Below are 19149 nucleotides of genomic sequence, written 5' to 3' on the forward strand. Positions count from 1 at the left end.
CGTGAAGAATGCTAAGCCCACACTCACAGTAGAACTATGGGGAGAAAGAAAAGAGAGACACAGTCCTTGCCTTACTGACTTCCCGAAATGACAGACCATTACAATTTCAGAACACCATAACAACCCTCAACTGGACGATCCTTAAGGACAAGAGCTGTGTTTTTTTCATTTTCGTATCCTAACGCCTAGCACATGTATGTGCTCAAATATTCATCTAGAGAATGAAAACTAACAACACCATGGTAAACAAAAGTATCTGAGGGCTTGTAGGTAGAAACAGGCATGATTCACCAAGAATGCTTCATTATGGAATTTGAATTTTCAGACAAGGAGGTAAGGAATATTCAATGCGGCAGGTGTTGTAAGTATGAGAAACAGGAACAGGGACGAAAAAAACTGAACTGCATCTGCCAAAGTGAAAACTAGGTGCCATGGAACTAAGGCTTTCACTTTTTTCCATAGCTGGGATCCAGCATGCAGCTACGGTTGAACAAGTAGTCTTTAAAAGCTGCTGTAAACACAAGCCAGCAGGCAAAAAGAAAAGCTGCACCATCAAACTGGATGAGAGATTTTTTTTAAAAATCCAACTAGTCCCACACTGGACAGAGGTTAACCAGTTGGTGTGGAATCTGAGGAGTTTTAACAAAGTTTACTTTTGCTTTACGTCATAAGTTCCTTGTGTGATTGCTGTATGTGAATACACAGCTCTTGGCAACACTCTTTCTTTGGGAAGTTGAGACTATTTAAGATACCAATGTCCTGTCAGTTTAAGGATACATTGTAGAGCTGAACTTTGAGTCACTATACAAGAATTTTTTTCATGCTGTCATTTGTGATATGTTTTGTGAGAATCCTTGGGATTATAGTTTTGGTTGCAATGCTGTTTAATTTTAAAGCCTGGTTTTCCTCAAAAAACTAAACTCTGTGAGCTTGGTACCAAGTCCAGGTATAACACTCCTATTGGAAGCCATACTTATGTTTTCTTGTAAAATACTTTTGAATTAACAAAATATTGGCAGAATTGTGTAAAAAAAAAAAAAAGAAGAAGAAGAAGAAGAAATGAGGCTGTGGAAAGATAGTAAAGCTTGGACACAAAGTCATGTGAAACCATTTCCTTGATTCATTCATTCAAGGAACACTCATTGTGCATCTCTACTCTGTGCCAGACACAGAGTGTTCCGCGTGCCGGGGAGACAGCAGTGAACAAGACAAAGCCATGGCTCACATGGAGCCTGCATTCTGTTTGGGAATGGGTGGGCAGGTGAAAAGGCAATAAATAAATAATCAAGTTTAAAAAAATGTATGTATACATACCAAAAGATGCTAGGGAGGAAATGGAAGCAGGATAAGGAGTGGGGAGGGAGGGGGTCAGAATGTCCAGGGAAGTCCTCGCAAATAAAATGACTATTTCAGTAGAGAACCAAAGGAGGTGAGAGAGCCAGCCATGAGGAAATCTAGGCAAAGAGCATTCCAGGCAGAGAGAACAGCAAATGCAACGGCCCTGAGCAGGACCAGCTTTGCTATGTTCCAGGGTCTACAAGGAGGTGGGACGTCTGGACCAGAGTCTGTGACGGGGGAGGAGGAGACAAGGTGCCATGGGCAGTCAGGGCGATCTGGTAGGGCCTTCAGGACTGTTAGGACTCTCGCTTTCACTCTGAGTAGGGTGGGAAACAACTAGAAGGTTTACAGGGGAAGGGAAGCAGAATCTGGCAAAAAAAAATCTTCTAAAAACGGAAGATTTTTCTAAGGTCTTAGCTTACAGTGATTACATGATTATATACGTATTTAAAGAATATTGCAATATTTTTGTTTGTTTAATTGTTCCCTACAATGTAAGTCCTGTGAAACTAGTGACCCTCTCTGTCTTGTTCACCACTGGATCTCTAGGGCCTAAAACAGCACCTGGCATAGAGGAAACACTTAAGGGCTATTTGCTGATGGTACAAAGGAATAAATAAATGCACGAATAGTGTCTTTGGATCTATCCACTTAGCTCAAGAAGGCAGAATCTTCAGTGTGGGAGTCAACGGCACCTTGAGCATTCGAAACCTCTTGTGCTTTGCTACATGCCCTAAGGAATGAAATTTTCTTTCATAGCTTGGCAATAAATTTATTTCTCCGGGAATCTGTGATAAGCAGTGTTTTAATAAATGAAAAAGAGGAGAAAAGTAAACATACAATTTTTATAAAGTTGTCATAGCCTGCCACAAAACTTTAAGTGGGGGTTATTTTTAAACTATTTTAAATGGCTGTGGGAGGAAGGGTTGGGTTTATGTCCTGGGAAGTACTTCTACTCCCAAAGGCTTCAACTAGCTGTCCACCAGGGGAAAGGGCACTAGAAAAAAATAGTTTATACTGTTCCTGGCCGAAGAAATATGGTACAAAATGAGCTTCTTGGACTCCCTCTGAGTGCAATATAAGAATACAAAACCAAACCATCACATGAGACAAAGTCACGGAATCCTGGGTGTTTGGTCAAGAGGTTTAATTTCATGCATATTTCACAGCTTGTCCTGTTCAGAATGGAAAAACCAATAAAAATAAGCTTTAAATAAAGATGAGAAAATATATGTCTATCTGTTTTGTGAAAAGAAGCATTCCAGACACTATGTTGCATGCAGAAATATGACAGAAGAGATAACCAAACCAAATCAGTTAATGATGTAAGTTAAGTAGGAAATGCTGACATTTACTAATAAATAAGTAAGTGGACATACATAGCAGGTTACAGTTTCACGTCTTTGTCATTCCTCACGAGCATTCTAATGTTTCAAGGTGCATAATGCCTTAATTGTATCCCTTTGGAAAGCTTTAATGGTGGTACAAATGTTACCATGTTACTTTCATCCACTAAAAAAATTAAAGTGTGTTTCTCAGTTTCTTCTCCACACATCCACTCCAGAAAGACTCTCTCTCAGGAATTCAGGGTGATGTCACTGAAGCTTTATCTCTATGGAACAAAGGCCACTGCAGAGGCTTCATAAGCAAAACTTGACACCTTTCCTAAAATTCGGTCTTTGCAGAGTGGCTTCAGAGGAAAAAAAATTAAATCCAGTGTAGAGTGGGGAAGTGAATGAGTAAGTCAAACGAAATATTTGGATTAAGAAAACTATTTTATTCTCAAATTCCAGGGAAGTTCTTTCAGCATGCAAAGCTGTGACTATCTCCTTTTGCAATGACAGTGATGATAAAAAAAATAATAATAAAAATAGCTGAAATTTACTAAATGTCACGTTATTAAATGCTTTAAATGTATTCTCTCATTTAGTTTCCCAATGAGTTATAGATGAGCAAATCAAGGCTGTGAGAGATCTCAAGTGACTCATTCAAGATCACATACCTAGCAACAGTAATGAAGACTGTGTAGTACTAGTTAAAGATAGACATGGAGATCAAAGGACTAGAATTGAGAATCCAGTAGGAAACTCTCGCATCTACAGTCCATGCAACTATAGTGAACTGATTTTTCACAAGGATGCTGAGATGGCTAAATGGAATAAGAAAAGTCTTTTCAATAAATGGTGCTGGGAGAACTGGAATTCCACATGCAAAAGAATGAATTTGGACCTCTACCTCACACCATATACAAAAATTAACTCAGATCAAAGACTTGAACAGTCTAAATCTCTGTGACCTCTGGATTAGGCAAAGGTTTCTTAGACAGGGCATCTAAAGCACAAGCAACCAAAGAAAACACAGGTAAATTGGACTTGATCAAAACTAAAAACTTTTGGCTTCAAAGGACAACAATAAGAAAGTGAAAAAAAAAACCCCACAGAATGGAAGCAAATATGTGCCAGTCATGTATCTGATAAGGAGCTGGTCCAGAATATATAAACACTTAGGACTCAACAATAAAAAGACAGATAACCCAAAATGAACAAAGGCCTAGAATATAACATAGGAGAAAATCTCGACAATCTTGGGTTTGGCAATGACTTTTTAAATACAACACCAAAGGTACGATGTATGAAAGAAAGAATTGATAACCTAGACTTAAATAAAAATTAGAAACAACTTCTCTGCAAAAGGCACTATCAAGAAAATGAAAAGACAAGCCACAGATTGGGAGAAAAGCATTTGCAAAAAGCATTTCTCAACAAAACAACCCAATTAAAAAATGGGCCAAAGACCTTAACAGACACCTCACCAACGAAGATGTACAGATGGCAAATAAGCATATGAAAAGATGTTCCTCAACATATGTTACCAGAGAAACGCAAATTAAAACAATGAGGTATCACTACATACCTTTTAGAATGGCCAAAATCCAAAACATTGACAACACCAAACGCTGACGAGGATGTGGAGCAACAGGAACTCATCTTTGCTGGTGGGACGGCAAAATGGTACAGCCGTTTTGGAAGACAGTTCAGTGATTTTTTACCAAACTAAACATACTCTTACCACATAATCCAGCAATCACGCTGCTTGGTATTTATTTCAATTCAGCATGAAAGAAATGAGCTGTCGAGCCACGAATAGATACAGAGGAAACTTAAATGCTTATGACTAAGTGAAAGAAGTCAATCTGAAAAGGCTATAAACTGCATGATTCCAACTATATGACATTCTGGAAAAGGCAAAACTATGGACAGACTAAAAAGATCAGTGGTTTCCAGGGGTTAGGGAGAAGAAAGGGATTAATAGGTGGAACAACAGAGGAATTTTAGGGCAGTGAAACTCCTGCATGTAATATAATGGTGGATACATGTCATTGTAAATGTGTCCAAACTCATAGAATGTACGACACCAAGAGTGAATCCTAATATAAACGACAGAGTTTGGGTGATAATGATGCGTCAATGTAGGTTGATCGGTTGTAACAAATGTACCACTTTGGTGGGGGATGGTGATAATGGAGGAGGCTATGTATGTCAGGGGGTTGGGGGGCAGGAGGTATATGGGAAAACTCTGTATCTTCTGTTCAACATTGTTGTGAACCTAAAACTGCTCTAAAAAGCAAAAAGATTATTTAAAAAAATAAGCAAAGGATTTGAATAGATCTTTCTCCAAAGAAGACATATAAATAGCCAATAAGCACATAAAAAGATGCTCAACATCATTAGCTATCAGGCAAATGCAAAACACACCAAAATAAGATATCACTTCACACCCATTAGTATAGTTATAATCAAAAAGACAGACAGTAACAAGTGCTGGTGAGGATACGGAGAAATTAGAACCCTCAGACATTGCTGTTAGGACTATAAAATGGCGCATCCTCTCAGTAAAAGTTTGTTAGTTTCTCGAAAGATTAAACATATAGTTACCACATGACCCAACAATTCCAATCCCGGGCATATACCTGAGAGAACTGAAAACATGTTTACACAAAAAACATGTACATAAGTTGTTTATAGAAGACTTATTCATAATAAATAAAAAGTGGAACAACCCAACTATCTATCAGCCGAGGAACAGATAACCAAATGTGGGTGTATCCACACAACGGAATATTATTCACCAATAAAAAGGAATGAAGCACAGACACATGATTCAATATGGGCGAATCTCAAAAATACTATGCTAAGTGAAAAAAGCCAGTCACAGTGGACCCCATATCGTATGACTCCATTTATATAAAATGTCCAGAACAGGCAAATTAGTAAAGACAGAAAGTAGATTAGTGGTTGCCAGGAGTGTGGGGAGAGAGACATGGGGACTGACTTCTAATGGGTATGAAGTTTCTCCTGGGGATCATGAAAATGTGAAATTAGATAGATAGTAATTATAGTTACACAATATGTAGCAAAAACCACTGAAATATACACTTTAAAAGAGTGGATTTTATGGGGGCTGGCCCCGTGGCCAAGTGGTTAAGTTCACGCGCTCTGCTGCAGGCGGCCCAGTGTTTCGTTGGTTCGAATCCTGGGCGCGAACATGGCGCTGCTCATCAGACCATGCTGAGGCAGCGTCCCACATGCCACAACTAGAAGGACCCACAACGAAGAATATACAACTATATACCAGGGGGCTTTGGGGAGAAAAAGGAAAAAAATAAAATCTTTTAAAAAATAAAAAAATAAAAATAAAGAGTGGATTTTATGATATGTGAATTATTTCTCATTTTTAAAAATTATACCAAAAGTAAAAAAAAAAATCATGTATCTAATAAGTAAATGGCAGAGTAAGAATTTAAGCTGTGGGCACTTGACTTCAGACTCACACTGCCTCCCAGTCTCTGCTAATAGATGTACATTTGTCAAATTAAGCATAGTTGGAATTCATTCATTCATTCAACAAATTCACTCACTCAATAAATATTTACTGAGCACTGGTTATGTACCAGGAAAGAGAAACTCTACAACTATTATTTTATTATCATTTTATTGTCATGTATTATCATTTTATTATCATATTTTATTATCATTTTCCCTTCCCCTAGCCCCTAGTAACCTTTATTCTACTTTTGTCTCTAAGAATTTGTTCATTATAGATACCTCATATAAGTGGAATCATACAATATTTGTCCTTTTTTGTCTGGCTTATTTCACTCAGCACAATGTCTTAAAGGTTCATCCATTTTGTAGTATGTATTAGAACTTCATTTCTTGTTTATAGCTGAATAATATTCCACTAATTGTAAATACCACAATTTGTTTATCCATTCATCTGTTACTAGACACTTGGATTTTTTCCACCCTTTGGCTACTGTGACTAATGCAGCTATGAACATGGGCATACAAGTAACTTTCTGCATCCCTATTTTTAATTCTTTGGGGTATATACCTTGGAGTGGAATTGCTGGGTCATAAAGTAATGCTATGTTTAATTTTTTGAGGAACTGTCAAACAATTTTCCACAGCAGCTGCACCATTTTACATTCCCACCAGCAATGTCTGAGAGTTCCAATTTCTCCCCCGCCTTGCCAACACTTGTTATTTCCAGGGTTTTTTTTTTACAATAGCCATCCTAATGGGTATGAAGTGGTATCTCATTGTGGTTTGATTTGCACTTCCCTAACAGCTAGTAACGTTGGGCATCTTTTCACACACTTACTGGTCATTTGTATATCTTCTTTGCAGAAATGTCTATTCAAGTCCTTTGCCCATTTTTTAATTGAGTTGCTTGCTTTTTTGCTGTTGTATTGACTTATAAGTATATTTATTTGCTTTTTAAAAATAGATGCAAATACCCAAACCAGAGAAAGCAAAGTAAAGCAGGATCTTTCACATTAAAGGAACCATCCAGCATTTCCTCAAATATTACTTTCCTCTCATGCTGGGAAATGTATTTGTTTACAGTTCCTCTTGATGGATAACAGGCAAAGGCAATAAAGAACAAAAGTTAAACTACTAGAAATAAATATATTATGTATGCACATAATATAGAATATTCAACATTAAATAGTTCTTCAAAACAATGAAATCCATAGGGAACTACAATCTAACATACAAACATACAGTTTATGAGAAAATTTTCCAGAATTTGTATTTATTGACTGAATTTATTTACATCAGATTATTTTCAAAAGGATTTGAGACCTTTATAAAATGCATATGATAAAAAACAAACAGCCCATAACAAAGTGTGTCACTCTGTACTGTTATTCTGTAGTTCCTTAAGGGGGTACCTGGATCCTACTAAGGAAATCACCGAGGTGTCCAATAGGCATCTCAAACTCAGCACGTCCAAAACTGAGCTCTGGATTCCCTCCCACCCCCTCCCAATATTCTCCTCCTATAGCTGTTCCAGTCTCAACAATCCATCCTTCCAGTTCCAGGGCCAGTAACCTTGGCGTCCTCCTTGACTCCTCTTTTCCTCTCCTCTCCTATCTCCTCCATCAGTAAATCCTCACCACGCTACTTTGAAACTATATCCAGTTTATTACTACTCCATTGCTACCCCCGGGGCCCCCTCATTCCATCTTTGCCGACCCTCCCACATTCGCCTAGTTTATTTTTGCCTGAGACGCTGTTAAATGTAAGTCGGAGCTTGGATCCCTTTCATGGATCCCCTCACACCCAGAGTGAAAGTCTATTACACAGCATCGGCCGCTGCTCCCTCTCAAACCCCATGTCCCACAACAACTCCACTCCCTGCTCTTCAGCCATGCTGTCTTTCTGCTATTCCTGAAGACTCCAAGCACACTCCTACTTCAGGACCTTTGCACTAGATGTCCCCTCTGCTTTCCTTAGAAACGCAGATGGTTCACTCCCTCACTTTTTTAGGTCTCTGCTCAAATATCATTTTATCAGGAAGGTCGTATTATCATCAGGTATAGAATAACAATCCTAACTCACTCCAACCAACATCCCTCTCCCCTTTGTATTTCACTACTTTTCTTCATAGCATCTTCTCCATAACATACACACACACACACACACACACAGAGTCTGTATTCCCCTAATTAGAAAACTACCTCGCAGCTGCCTGAACTTACAAACACTGAATGAATGACTCTGGATTCCTAAGTTCTATGGCACACTGTGTGTTCTGCACACTCAAGTCACACTCAGGACAGCCAGACAACAACTAAACTTTTGCTAAACCTACTACAAGTGAGCATTTTAAGAAGTGTGGTTGAGTTTTGAGGAATGCTAATCAGAACTCCTGGGATCATTTGGTTCATACAATCCATTCTTATTCACAAAACTACAGAAATACCTAACTGCCACAGCTACACTTTTCAGTGGATTATTTCACTCTAACAAACCCATCAGCCGTCTTTTTGAAGTGTGGGAGCCTATCTCATGACCCACACTACCTCCCCGATATTGCTAAATATCAGGCAATAAAAGAGTCTTTAACAATTGGGCAATAATCTGTCTTGAGACAGATGGAAATCGAAACACAATGCCGAGCTTGGTTCTTTTGATAAAAATCAAATCGCAATGGTAAGAAAAAATGTGGGGAATGTTTGATACTACAGAGGCGGCTTATTCACCTAAAGGCAGGAATGCAAGCAGGACTTCAGAAGGCCTGGAACAGGGACTGTAAAGTCAATGAGAACCCGAACCGTATTCTCTCTCCTGCCGTCAACATGAAAACACAAGAGAGAGAGTTGTTGAGAACACAAACTTTCGGAGCTACGCTGTCTGGTTTTGAATCCTCTCTCTGTCCCTTAGAGCTGACTGACGTATTTAACCTCAGTTTCCTCATCTGTGAAATGGGAACAATGACAGTACTCACCTCGTAGGGTAGTTGTAAGGACAAATGAACTAATACAGTGCCTAGCACAGAGCATGTGCCATTTAAGGATTTTCTTTCATCCGCACTACTGTTGTATTGCTACTGTAATAAACAGCCACAAAAAATATATTCCATTTCACCGGTAAGCAAAGAAATATAAATTAATGAGAATCCATACTTCACACATCATTCTCAAGAATTAAATTAAAATGTTTCTCTGCTACACAGGGAGCAGACAATTCTAGAAGTCATCAAAAATATTTAAAATATGTATAGAAAAGGAACCTGAGAATACACTTTAGAAATTTAATCTGAGGCAACAGAGAGATCTGCACAACAATTTATATACATTGATGTTTATCACAGATATTTATTAGAATGACAAAATGGAGACACATTAAATATCAAATACTAGGAAATAAAACTGTCAAAAACTGTGAAGCGACTGAGATTTTAACCCACTTGCAACATAACAAGTTAGCCTCCTGCAGTTTCATGGATGATAACAGAAGACACTAGACCCACAGGTCAGAAACGATGGACTTTATAACACACTGCACACCAGGAAGCGTGAGTCGCATGTTCGCATCAGCTCCCCACCCTTGCCCTCCCCAAGTCTAAGGGGCAACATGGGGCAGCCCGGAGAGATGCGGCAGGAAGAGTACATCTATGTTACAGGGGAGGAAATTTAAAGCTTAGAGTTTAAAAAAAGCCAATCTTATAAGAGGGCTGCTATCAACTCTGACCAACCTTTGCCCCTGAGGAAAATGTTATCTTTATTAGCCTGGTCAACAAACACATCTGCCCTTTGCCCCTGAGGGAGAAACTATTTCCATCTTCCAAGGCTGTTGGCTACAAAAGCATCCTTGAAGAGAGAGTTCGGAACAAAAGTGCAGAAACGTTGAAGACCCATGGAGAATTGCCTCCTAACACTAAATAATTGATGATGCATTCATGCAACGTGAGACCATGTAGTTGTGACAAGTCACTTTTCAGAGAAATGTTTAATAAAGTGAGAAAAATATTTATGGTAGACGATGATATAAAAACATAAGTTCTCACCCTCCAAAATTATATACACACACATACAGAAAGAGAGAAAATGGACCTAATTTTGTTTTATATTGTTTTTCTATTTATATGTAAAGAAAAGGGCTGACAATATATACAAAGTTAACAGTTTTTCCTGGGTGTTGAGATGATGCATAACTTTTATTTTCTTGCTACTCTTTTGAACTAAATTTTCTGTAATGTATTACTTTCAAAATCAGAAAAAAGGCTTTTAAAAAAATATACATAGGAGGCCAGTCCAGTGGCCTAGTGGTTAAGTTCAGCACACTCCACTTCAGCAGCCCAGGCTCAGTTCTAGAGTAAGGACCTACATCACTCATCAGTGGCCACGTTGTGGTGGCAACCCACATACAAAACAGAGGAAGATTGACGTAGATGTTATTTAGCTCATGGCAAATCTTCCTCAGCCAAAAAAAAAATATATATATATATATACACACACACACAGACACACACACACATAGATATGACACCAAAAGCACAAGTGACAGAAGAAAAAAATGGGTAAGTTGGACTTCACAAAAATTAAAAACTTTTGTGCTTCTAAGGACACCATCAAGACAGTGGAAAGAAAACCAATAGCTGGGAAAAGACATTTGCAAGTCCTATATCTGATTAAGGACTTGTATCGAGAATATATATAGAATTTTTGCAGCTCAATAATTAAAAACACAAATAACCTAATTAAAAAATGAACAAAAGATTTCAATAGACGGTTCTCCAAAGAAGATACACAAATGATCACTAAGCACATGCAAAGATGCTCGACATAATTAGTCATTAGCGAAACGCAAATCAAAACCACGATGAATACCATTTAACACTCATTAGGATGATAAAAGAGACAGAAAATAACAAGTGCTGACAAGGATATGGAAAAATTGGAACGCTCATATGTTGTCCGTGGGATCTCAAAATGGTGTAGCCACTTCGGAAAATAGTGCAGCAGTGCCTCAAAATGTTAAACATAGGGCTGCCATATGATTCAGCAATTCCACTCTTAGAGAAGTGAAATTCCACCTAAGAGGAGTAAAAACATACGCCTGCACAAAAAATTGTACACGAAAGTTCATAGGAGTATTATTCACAGTAGCCAAAAACCAGAAGCAATACAAATGTCCATCAACTGAAGAATGGATAAACAAAATGTGTGTGTGTCCATAGAATGGATAAAAAGGAATGAAGTGCTGACACATGCTACAATTTGGACGAACTGTGAAAACATTATGCTACGTGAAAAAAGCAAGCCACTAAAGACCACAGATTGTATGATTCAACTTACATGAAATGTCCAGAAAAGACAAATACATAGAGATAGAAAATACATCTGGGGCCAGCCCCATGACTGAGTGGTTAAGTTCACGTGCTCTGCTTTGGCGGCCCAGGGTTTTGCTGATTCAGATCCTGGGCACAGACCTAGCACTGCTCATCAGGCCACGCTGAGGTGGCATCCCACATAGCACAACCAGAAGGGCCTGCAACTAGAATATACCACTATGTACTGGGGGGCTTTGGGAAGAAGGGAAAAAAAAAAAGATTGACAACATATGTTAGCTCAGGTGCCAATCTTTAAATAAAAAAAGAAAGAAAATCATCAGTGGTTTGTGGGGGCAGCAGGAAGAAGAAATGGGGAGTGACTGCTAATGGGTGTGGGGTTTCTTTTTGGAGTGACAACATGTTCTGAAATTAGATCATTGTGATGGTCGCATACCTCTGTGAATACACAAAAAAGCACAGAATTATATTCTTAAAAAGGGTTAATTTTATGTGAATTCTCAGTAAAGCTGTTATTAAATAAGTATATATATACATACTAAAGCTGTTATTAAATAAGTGTATATATATACACACACATACTACACACACTAAAATCACCAATTATTAAAATGGAAAAGATATAAAAAGATAATTCAGAAAAGTAACAAAATAACCAATAAACATTCTTGAAAATGCTTCAACCTCACCAGTAATAAGAAAAATTACAATGAAAGAACGAAGTGCTATTCCTCCCTTTAAATTAGCAAATATTTTTAAACAACAAAGCAACGGTATAGTGAGAAAGACACTCTATCCTGTTTTTGAAAATTGATGTAACATTTTTGGAAAATCATTTGGCAACATATATAAACCATATAATTGTTTATCTTCTGTGACACAGTAATTCCATCTAGGGCTCTATCCTAAAGGAGTAATCACATATGCAGATAATTAATAAACAAGATGTTCATCATAACATTATTGTAATAGCCTTATGTGGAAATGGTTAATGTGATAACATTTTCACAGGATAAAAAATCACATAGTCTTATAAAAACATGTTTTCAAACACCACAATATGGTAAGTTAAAAGAAGCATATTACAAGACTGAACTGGGTGATCCTAAATTTCTAAACAAACAAAAAATTTGAGTATTCATGCAAAGAAAAAGTGCCAGAAGGAAATATACTCAAATATTAATAGTGATTAATTTCTATATTGATTCTAACATAGAATCAAAAGTAATATAACCTGAAAATTATCATCTGTTAAATGAAGATGAAAGAGATAACACTTAGTGCCAATGGAATAATGGTGGGGAATGACAGGGAGAAAGCCAATCTTCTCATGACTACTGATCTCTCTCCATTACAGAGAGAATTTGCAATTGAGATTGCTATTTTCCAACGGGGAATATAGAACTTTGTAATTATAAGTTGGCGAGTTTGACATGAATTCTAGGCAAGATTCTAAAATGGCTTCTTTAACGGAATTTTGTATGAACCTAGAAAAGGAAACCATCAATCAGCGGGAACATCACGGATTCACGCAGTCATCATCGCAGACTACTTCATTCTTTTCTTTGATGAGCTATTTGGAGAGGTAACAGAGGACAAGTTTACCAAATGGTAGATGGCACCAAACTGAGGGAACCAGTGGATCTGCTATGAGGATGGAGAAGCTGGGAGATGGGGGCAAGTGGCTTAAGTCACTAAGAAGTCACATCCACCTAATCTAGTTTCTTTCTTGAATGAGATCTTGGATGAGATCATGGATGAGGTAACAGAGGGCAAGTTCATTAAACAGTAGATGGTACCAACCCGAGAGGAACAGGAGGTGCATATCAGGATCCAAAACAGAGTAAGAGATTAAGCAATAAGCTAAACGCAATGAGATAATATTCAACAAAGTGTAAGACATTATCATTCAAGGAAAAGGCAGAGAAGACACGACTTCACAGCACATCATGTGGAGACAACCTAAGGGTTCTCTTCCACAGTAAGCTCACCAGAAGGCCACTGAGATGGGACTTGATGACATATACAATTAAAAAATAGTTATCAAATTTTACTCTCTCCCAATTCAACCAAACCTAAAGTAATCCTACATTTTTTTTAACTCATTGAGTAAAGTAACCAGGATAGTAAAGGGAGTTAAAACCAAGGCACCGGTCGTTTGCCAGAGCAGGTGGTACTAAGCTAACTACTTAAGTAGGAGGGAAGGGTTAGGGAGACAGCAGCATGGTACAAAATACTTGAAAGGCCATTTCCTGGAAGGAGGGCTGATGCATTGGGCAATATCCCAAGGGACAGAACTAAACCCAATTACTAAAAATTACAGTGAGACAGATTTTGACCAAATATAAGGAAAACTTCTTAATGGTTAGAGCTGTCCATGGTCACGGATTGCCAAGGGACACAGTGAGTTCTCTGCATGAGAAGCATGAAGTTCGATGTGGCTGGGCACTTGGCTCAGAGGAAATTCAAACGTGATTCTAGTCTGTTCTCCCCTCAGATGCCTGAAATGCCTCCATGTCTTCACTGACAAGAGTCATCCAGACTCTGCTTAGACACCTCTATTCCTTCAAGAGATAAACTAATTTCTTTTAAACAAACAGGTAAATTGTGGGAAAGAACTTCTCTATATCAAGCAAGACCTTCCGCCCTGCAATGTCTACCCTTTATTTCCACTGTCTGGGACTACAAAGAATTTGCCTAAATCCTGGGCCATATGAGAAGCTTCCAAATACTGAAAGATGTTGTGTGATAAGAACGCTTACTATAAGACTGCTCCTAACCTCACTCACTCTGCTCTGGACCTTATACATTAAGAAAATCATACCAGGGATTTTCACAGGGGCACGAAACCCAAATCCTTAATAGTGGAGACAGGTTACCCAACTATAGTCAAATGAACACAATGCAATCATTAAAACAATAAAGAGGTGGATGACTTCTGAATATAACACACATATACAAAATAACAGCGGGCAAAAACTTCAGTAACAGAAAAGGCATGCTATTTATGACTATGTAAAAAATGGCATTTTATCATAAATTAGAAGTGAATTTGGAGTGTTATAAATATAACTTCATGCTCACTGGGTTGTTTTTCTAAGAAACTGTTTCAACGTATAACAATAAAAATCTATATTCCCTTTTGATGTAAACCTATCTATTTACACCATTTAAACAATGATTTCCAAAGTACCCAGACTCTGTATACTATATAAATCACTCTATATTATTGAATGCATATGAAGGGGAAGAATTTAGTTTTAAAACATATAAGATGTAATTTCATTTTCCTCAAAAATTTAACATAGAGTTACTATATGACCCAGTAATTTCACTTCTAGAGATACAGCCAAGAGAACTGAAAACTTACGTTCACATACAAGGAAAGTATATGAAATGTTCAGAGGAGCACTAGTGATAATAATCAAAAAGTGGAAACAACCCAAATGCCATCCATTGATGGATGGAGAAACAGAATGTGGTACATCCAGAGAATGAAATATTATTCTGCAACAAAAAGTAATGAAGTACCAATGCATGCTATAACTTAGATGAACTCAGAAAAGATTATCCTAAATGAAGGAAGCAAATGATCACAGGCCAACATGTTATATTACTCCGTTTATATGAAATGTCCAGAATAGGCAAATCCAATGGAGACTAAAGTAGACAGGCAGTTGCCATGGGCTGGAGGGGGAATGACGCCTGACTACTAATAGATAATGGGTTTCTCTTGGAGATGATAAAACTGTTCTGAATTAGATGGTAGTGACAGTTACAAAACGCTGTAAATATACTAAAAAACACCGTACACTTTAAAATGACTGAAAGGGTGCATTTTATGTTATTTGAATTCTACCATATTAAAACTATATATAATCACAAAATACATATAATTATATATATGCTATATATTTTACATAATATATTGACACCCACAAGTACTTAACACTATTGCAAGGTTCACAATACTGTACCAGTCACGGGTACCAGGCATATGAGGCTTGGATTACTCAAGCAAATACTAAAAACCAAAGTGCTGAAATCAAGAATTAGTCATCCCTTCTATTACTCGATTATTCATTAATTTACTGTGTGCTTACTTGGTGCCCAGAACTATGTTGGGTGCTGCAGATACAGGTGAACAAGATATGATCCTCCCCTTCACTGGGCTTCTGGTCCAGCAGGGGAACTTCATATTAAACAAATAATCAGCCAAATAAATTTAAAACTCGTAACAAGGGGCATGAGGTGAAAATACGGTGATAGAATATGACAGGCAGACCTGATTTCGATGGGGAATTGGACAATAGCCTCTCTGAGGAAATTATATTTAATCTGAAACTAGAAAGACGAGAGATGGGGCCAGGTGAAGAGTGAGGATAAGAGTATGCCCCAGAGGGAATGGCAGTGCAAAAGTCCTGAGGCAGAAAAGAACCTGTCACATGTGACAAACCCATGGAAGCCAGTGGTGATCAGAGGGGAAGGAACAATGAGATGGTCACAGAATGAGGCTGGGGCAGTAGGCAGAGTCAGTCCACGCAGGGCCCCACTGGCTGCCGTGGAGAGTCTCTATATCCTGGGTACAAAGGGAAGCTACCCAAGAATTTGAACATGGAAGTAAGATGATCAATTTGTCACAAAACATCACTCAGGCTTCCTCTGTGGAGAATGGATTAGAGAGCAAAGAGAAAACTAGGAGACCAGTTAGGAGGTTAATAACACACTTCAGGCTGCTTCTAGGAACCCTGATGCCTCTTCACAGAACTAAGTCGGACTTGAACTCAAACTATCCCTAACCTTCTTGCAGGGCATCTTCTTGCCAGCAAGTTGTCAGAGGTAAAGAAAGCCAGACAGTGAAGGAGAAACCCCAAAGTTCACTGTGATGACTGCGGGTAAGCTTGGTGTCCTCACTTCAACCCAACTGCAAACTAGCTCTCCCTTGGAACATTTTTCTTTCTGTAGAGGAATCATTCTGCAAGAGAAACACCCTGCTTAGCATCTGCTCTATTAAAGGCTTCACTTACACACACACACACACCCAGGAAGAAACATGTGCAAAGCACTCCAGATTATTCATTCATGTGCATCTGTCTCCTTAAACCGCACTCCAGAGACTGAAGCAGCACACAGGGGCTGTGATGGGGAGCGCAGTCTACAAAGAGTAAATGACTGACTTTCACGGTGGGCAGAAAGCAACTGTACATTGCACACGCATGCATTTCTTTTCCTCTTAAAATAAAACCCTGCTACCCACATGGTAAATATCGCTCAAACCCACCGTAGTCAGATAAACAAACTTTGTGCATACTCTGTATAAGCCACCCAAGATGTGAAATCATGAAGTCTAAGTGAAGTTACCCATTCGGCTCCCCCAGAGTATAATGGAAGTAAATAATAAAGATGAATATGACCATCAATATTATGCATTTTACAACAAGTGATCTGTAGGTAGTCTTGCTCGCTTTTTCATTTACATTGCAAAAATTAGTTTTGTTTGTGGGGTTTTTTGGCAGATAATACGGTTTTATTGTCCTCAATTAGGGGTGGCTCTAATAAACAACTGATCTTGCAATTTAATAACTACCAAAACAAGTTACAGACTTAAATGCTGCAAAAATTAGTTTTGCACTTAAAAATTTAAAATGAAGAGATGCTGTTTATCCTCAAGGAATCATTTTTATCTTTTCACCGTTAAGGTTTTCAGCTTCTTTGAGGTTGTAAGGATTTACGAGAATACATCTTAGTTGCGAGAATACATCTTATTTACACAACTGCAAGACAGCTGTCTCAAATGCTCCTGGTCCTCCTTGATGCCTTGCAGAGTAACACTCAGCTCTTCTAAGAAGGCTTCCTTCTCCCTTTATGGTAGAGCCAATCCTCCATCCATTCTCCCCTCTCTGCCCACTGCCCACTGTATATCTCTATCCAGATTTGCAACTGCCTTGTCTCCCAGAATGGGAGCTCCCTGACGTTTCATGCTCCCAGGACCTAACACAGAGCATTGTACATGAAAGGTTCTCAAATGCTCGTAGAGTGAAATGAATGAATGAATAAATCGAATCCACCCAACCTCTGTAGCTCTTTATTTTTTACACTCGCATTATCCTAAATGTTAATGACCCCCAATTCAATGACATTTCAGATAGTTCTCCATTTTCCCTCACTCCTTTCCATTTCCTGATAAAAGGAGATTTCTGATTTGAAGTACTACACTGCTTGGAGGGTGTTTATGAAAACCAACCGTAAGAATAAATGAGAATCTTGCTTGCTGCTCAGGCTTACACACATGGCTTTGCACACAGTTAGTCTGAATATACACTAGAAAAAGCCTTAACTCCTCAAATTCATATTCTCTAGGAAAATGGCACCCGGTGCCCTATCACTCTATCGCTCTTGCTATTGACATTCACATCAGATAGCATTTTTTTAAAGGCCCCTTCATCACGACAAAGAAAGGCTGACCTTGGCAAAGGCAGAGGGAGTTCATGAGTTAAATTCGTCATTCTGGAATAAATTATTTAGTACCACTTAAACCCTGAAAGCTTTGAGGCACCTATCCTGTAGTTTATGGCACTCTCTTCTAAGTTTACAATTTCCTGATTGTGAAGCAACAATTTAATTCCACAGGGCAAAATCAATACAATTTAAATCTACTGTTGGAACTAACATTCTCTGGCAAACTAAAAGATTTATTCTTCCACGGGCACGAGATAATTGTAAAGCTGCTTTTACAAAGAGATACTTAGGAACCATTCCAGAATTTAGGAATGACTTCTTCTTACCGGACTTAAGTCAAAGCAATGGCCCTCCTCTCCCCATGAAATGAGTGGGATCTGTGGGGCCACCTAAGTTCTGACCACTCAGACCTTGCTTTGACTTAACTCTCTGAAAGGCCTAGATTTCCAACAGGAGCTCATCCTGGAAACGCAAGGAGCTGTGGTGGCAGTAACAGGAGAGAACCAACAGGCTTTTAAAGTATATTCTTCCGCTAGTTTAGGGTTTTGATCAGACAGGAATGTCGATCATCTTTTCCACTCTCAGTTATATTACTAGTACAACTATGAGTAGGGTTTGGTAAAGCGATCAACGTTTCCAGTGTTATTTAACTGCAATGATGAGGGACCAGGCGCTTTTGTTGAGTGACAAAAGCTGGTGTTGTTTAAAACACACCAGTAGACGAATGTATAAGCTGCACCCTTCTCCCCAAAGAATGAAACAGGCTGGAAAAGGCAAGAAGATGGTAGGACTGATAACATCATTCAACCTAAGGCAAACAGGAGCGCCCTGTTAAGATCCATTGCGGCTGACAGCCTGAAGATGGGACGCCGGAAGAGCGAGCTGGGCGGGTCTGAACCCTTAGATGCAACAAGCTCCCCAAGAGCATTCAATCCCCCTGCAGAGAACTCCATTCCTCTCATCTGTATTAGGAAAGCTGGTTTCTCTCTCAACTGCTCAGAACGGCCAACACAAAAACTGGAAGGAAAAAAAAAAGCAGCAACAGCAACAACCCAGTGCCAAACCAGAAGGGAGCGTTTATCAGCAGATCCCCAGCCCCATGACTCAATAGACAACTGGGGTTCCCTCCCATTCACCCTATGTCCACCCCGAAGGACCAGAGCTTAGAGCCAGCAGCAGCCAAGGCTGGGCCTGTGAGGCAGCCAGAGA

General features: G+C 38.7%; 1 protein-coding gene across 2 annotated transcripts in view; it reads right to left on the reverse strand.

The window, feature by feature from the left end:
* Positions 1–19149, reverse strand: part of MTMR7 (myotubularin related protein 7) — a 105814-nt gene that overhangs the window by 86033 nt on the left and 632 nt on the right. The gene's annotated exons all lie outside the window — the stretch shown is intronic.

Source organism: Equus caballus, chromosome 27, assembly GCF_041296265.1.
Source record: "Equus caballus isolate H_3958 breed thoroughbred chromosome 27, TB-T2T, whole genome shotgun sequence".
NCBI classification, from domain to species: domain Eukaryota; kingdom Metazoa; phylum Chordata; class Mammalia; order Perissodactyla; family Equidae; genus Equus; species Equus caballus.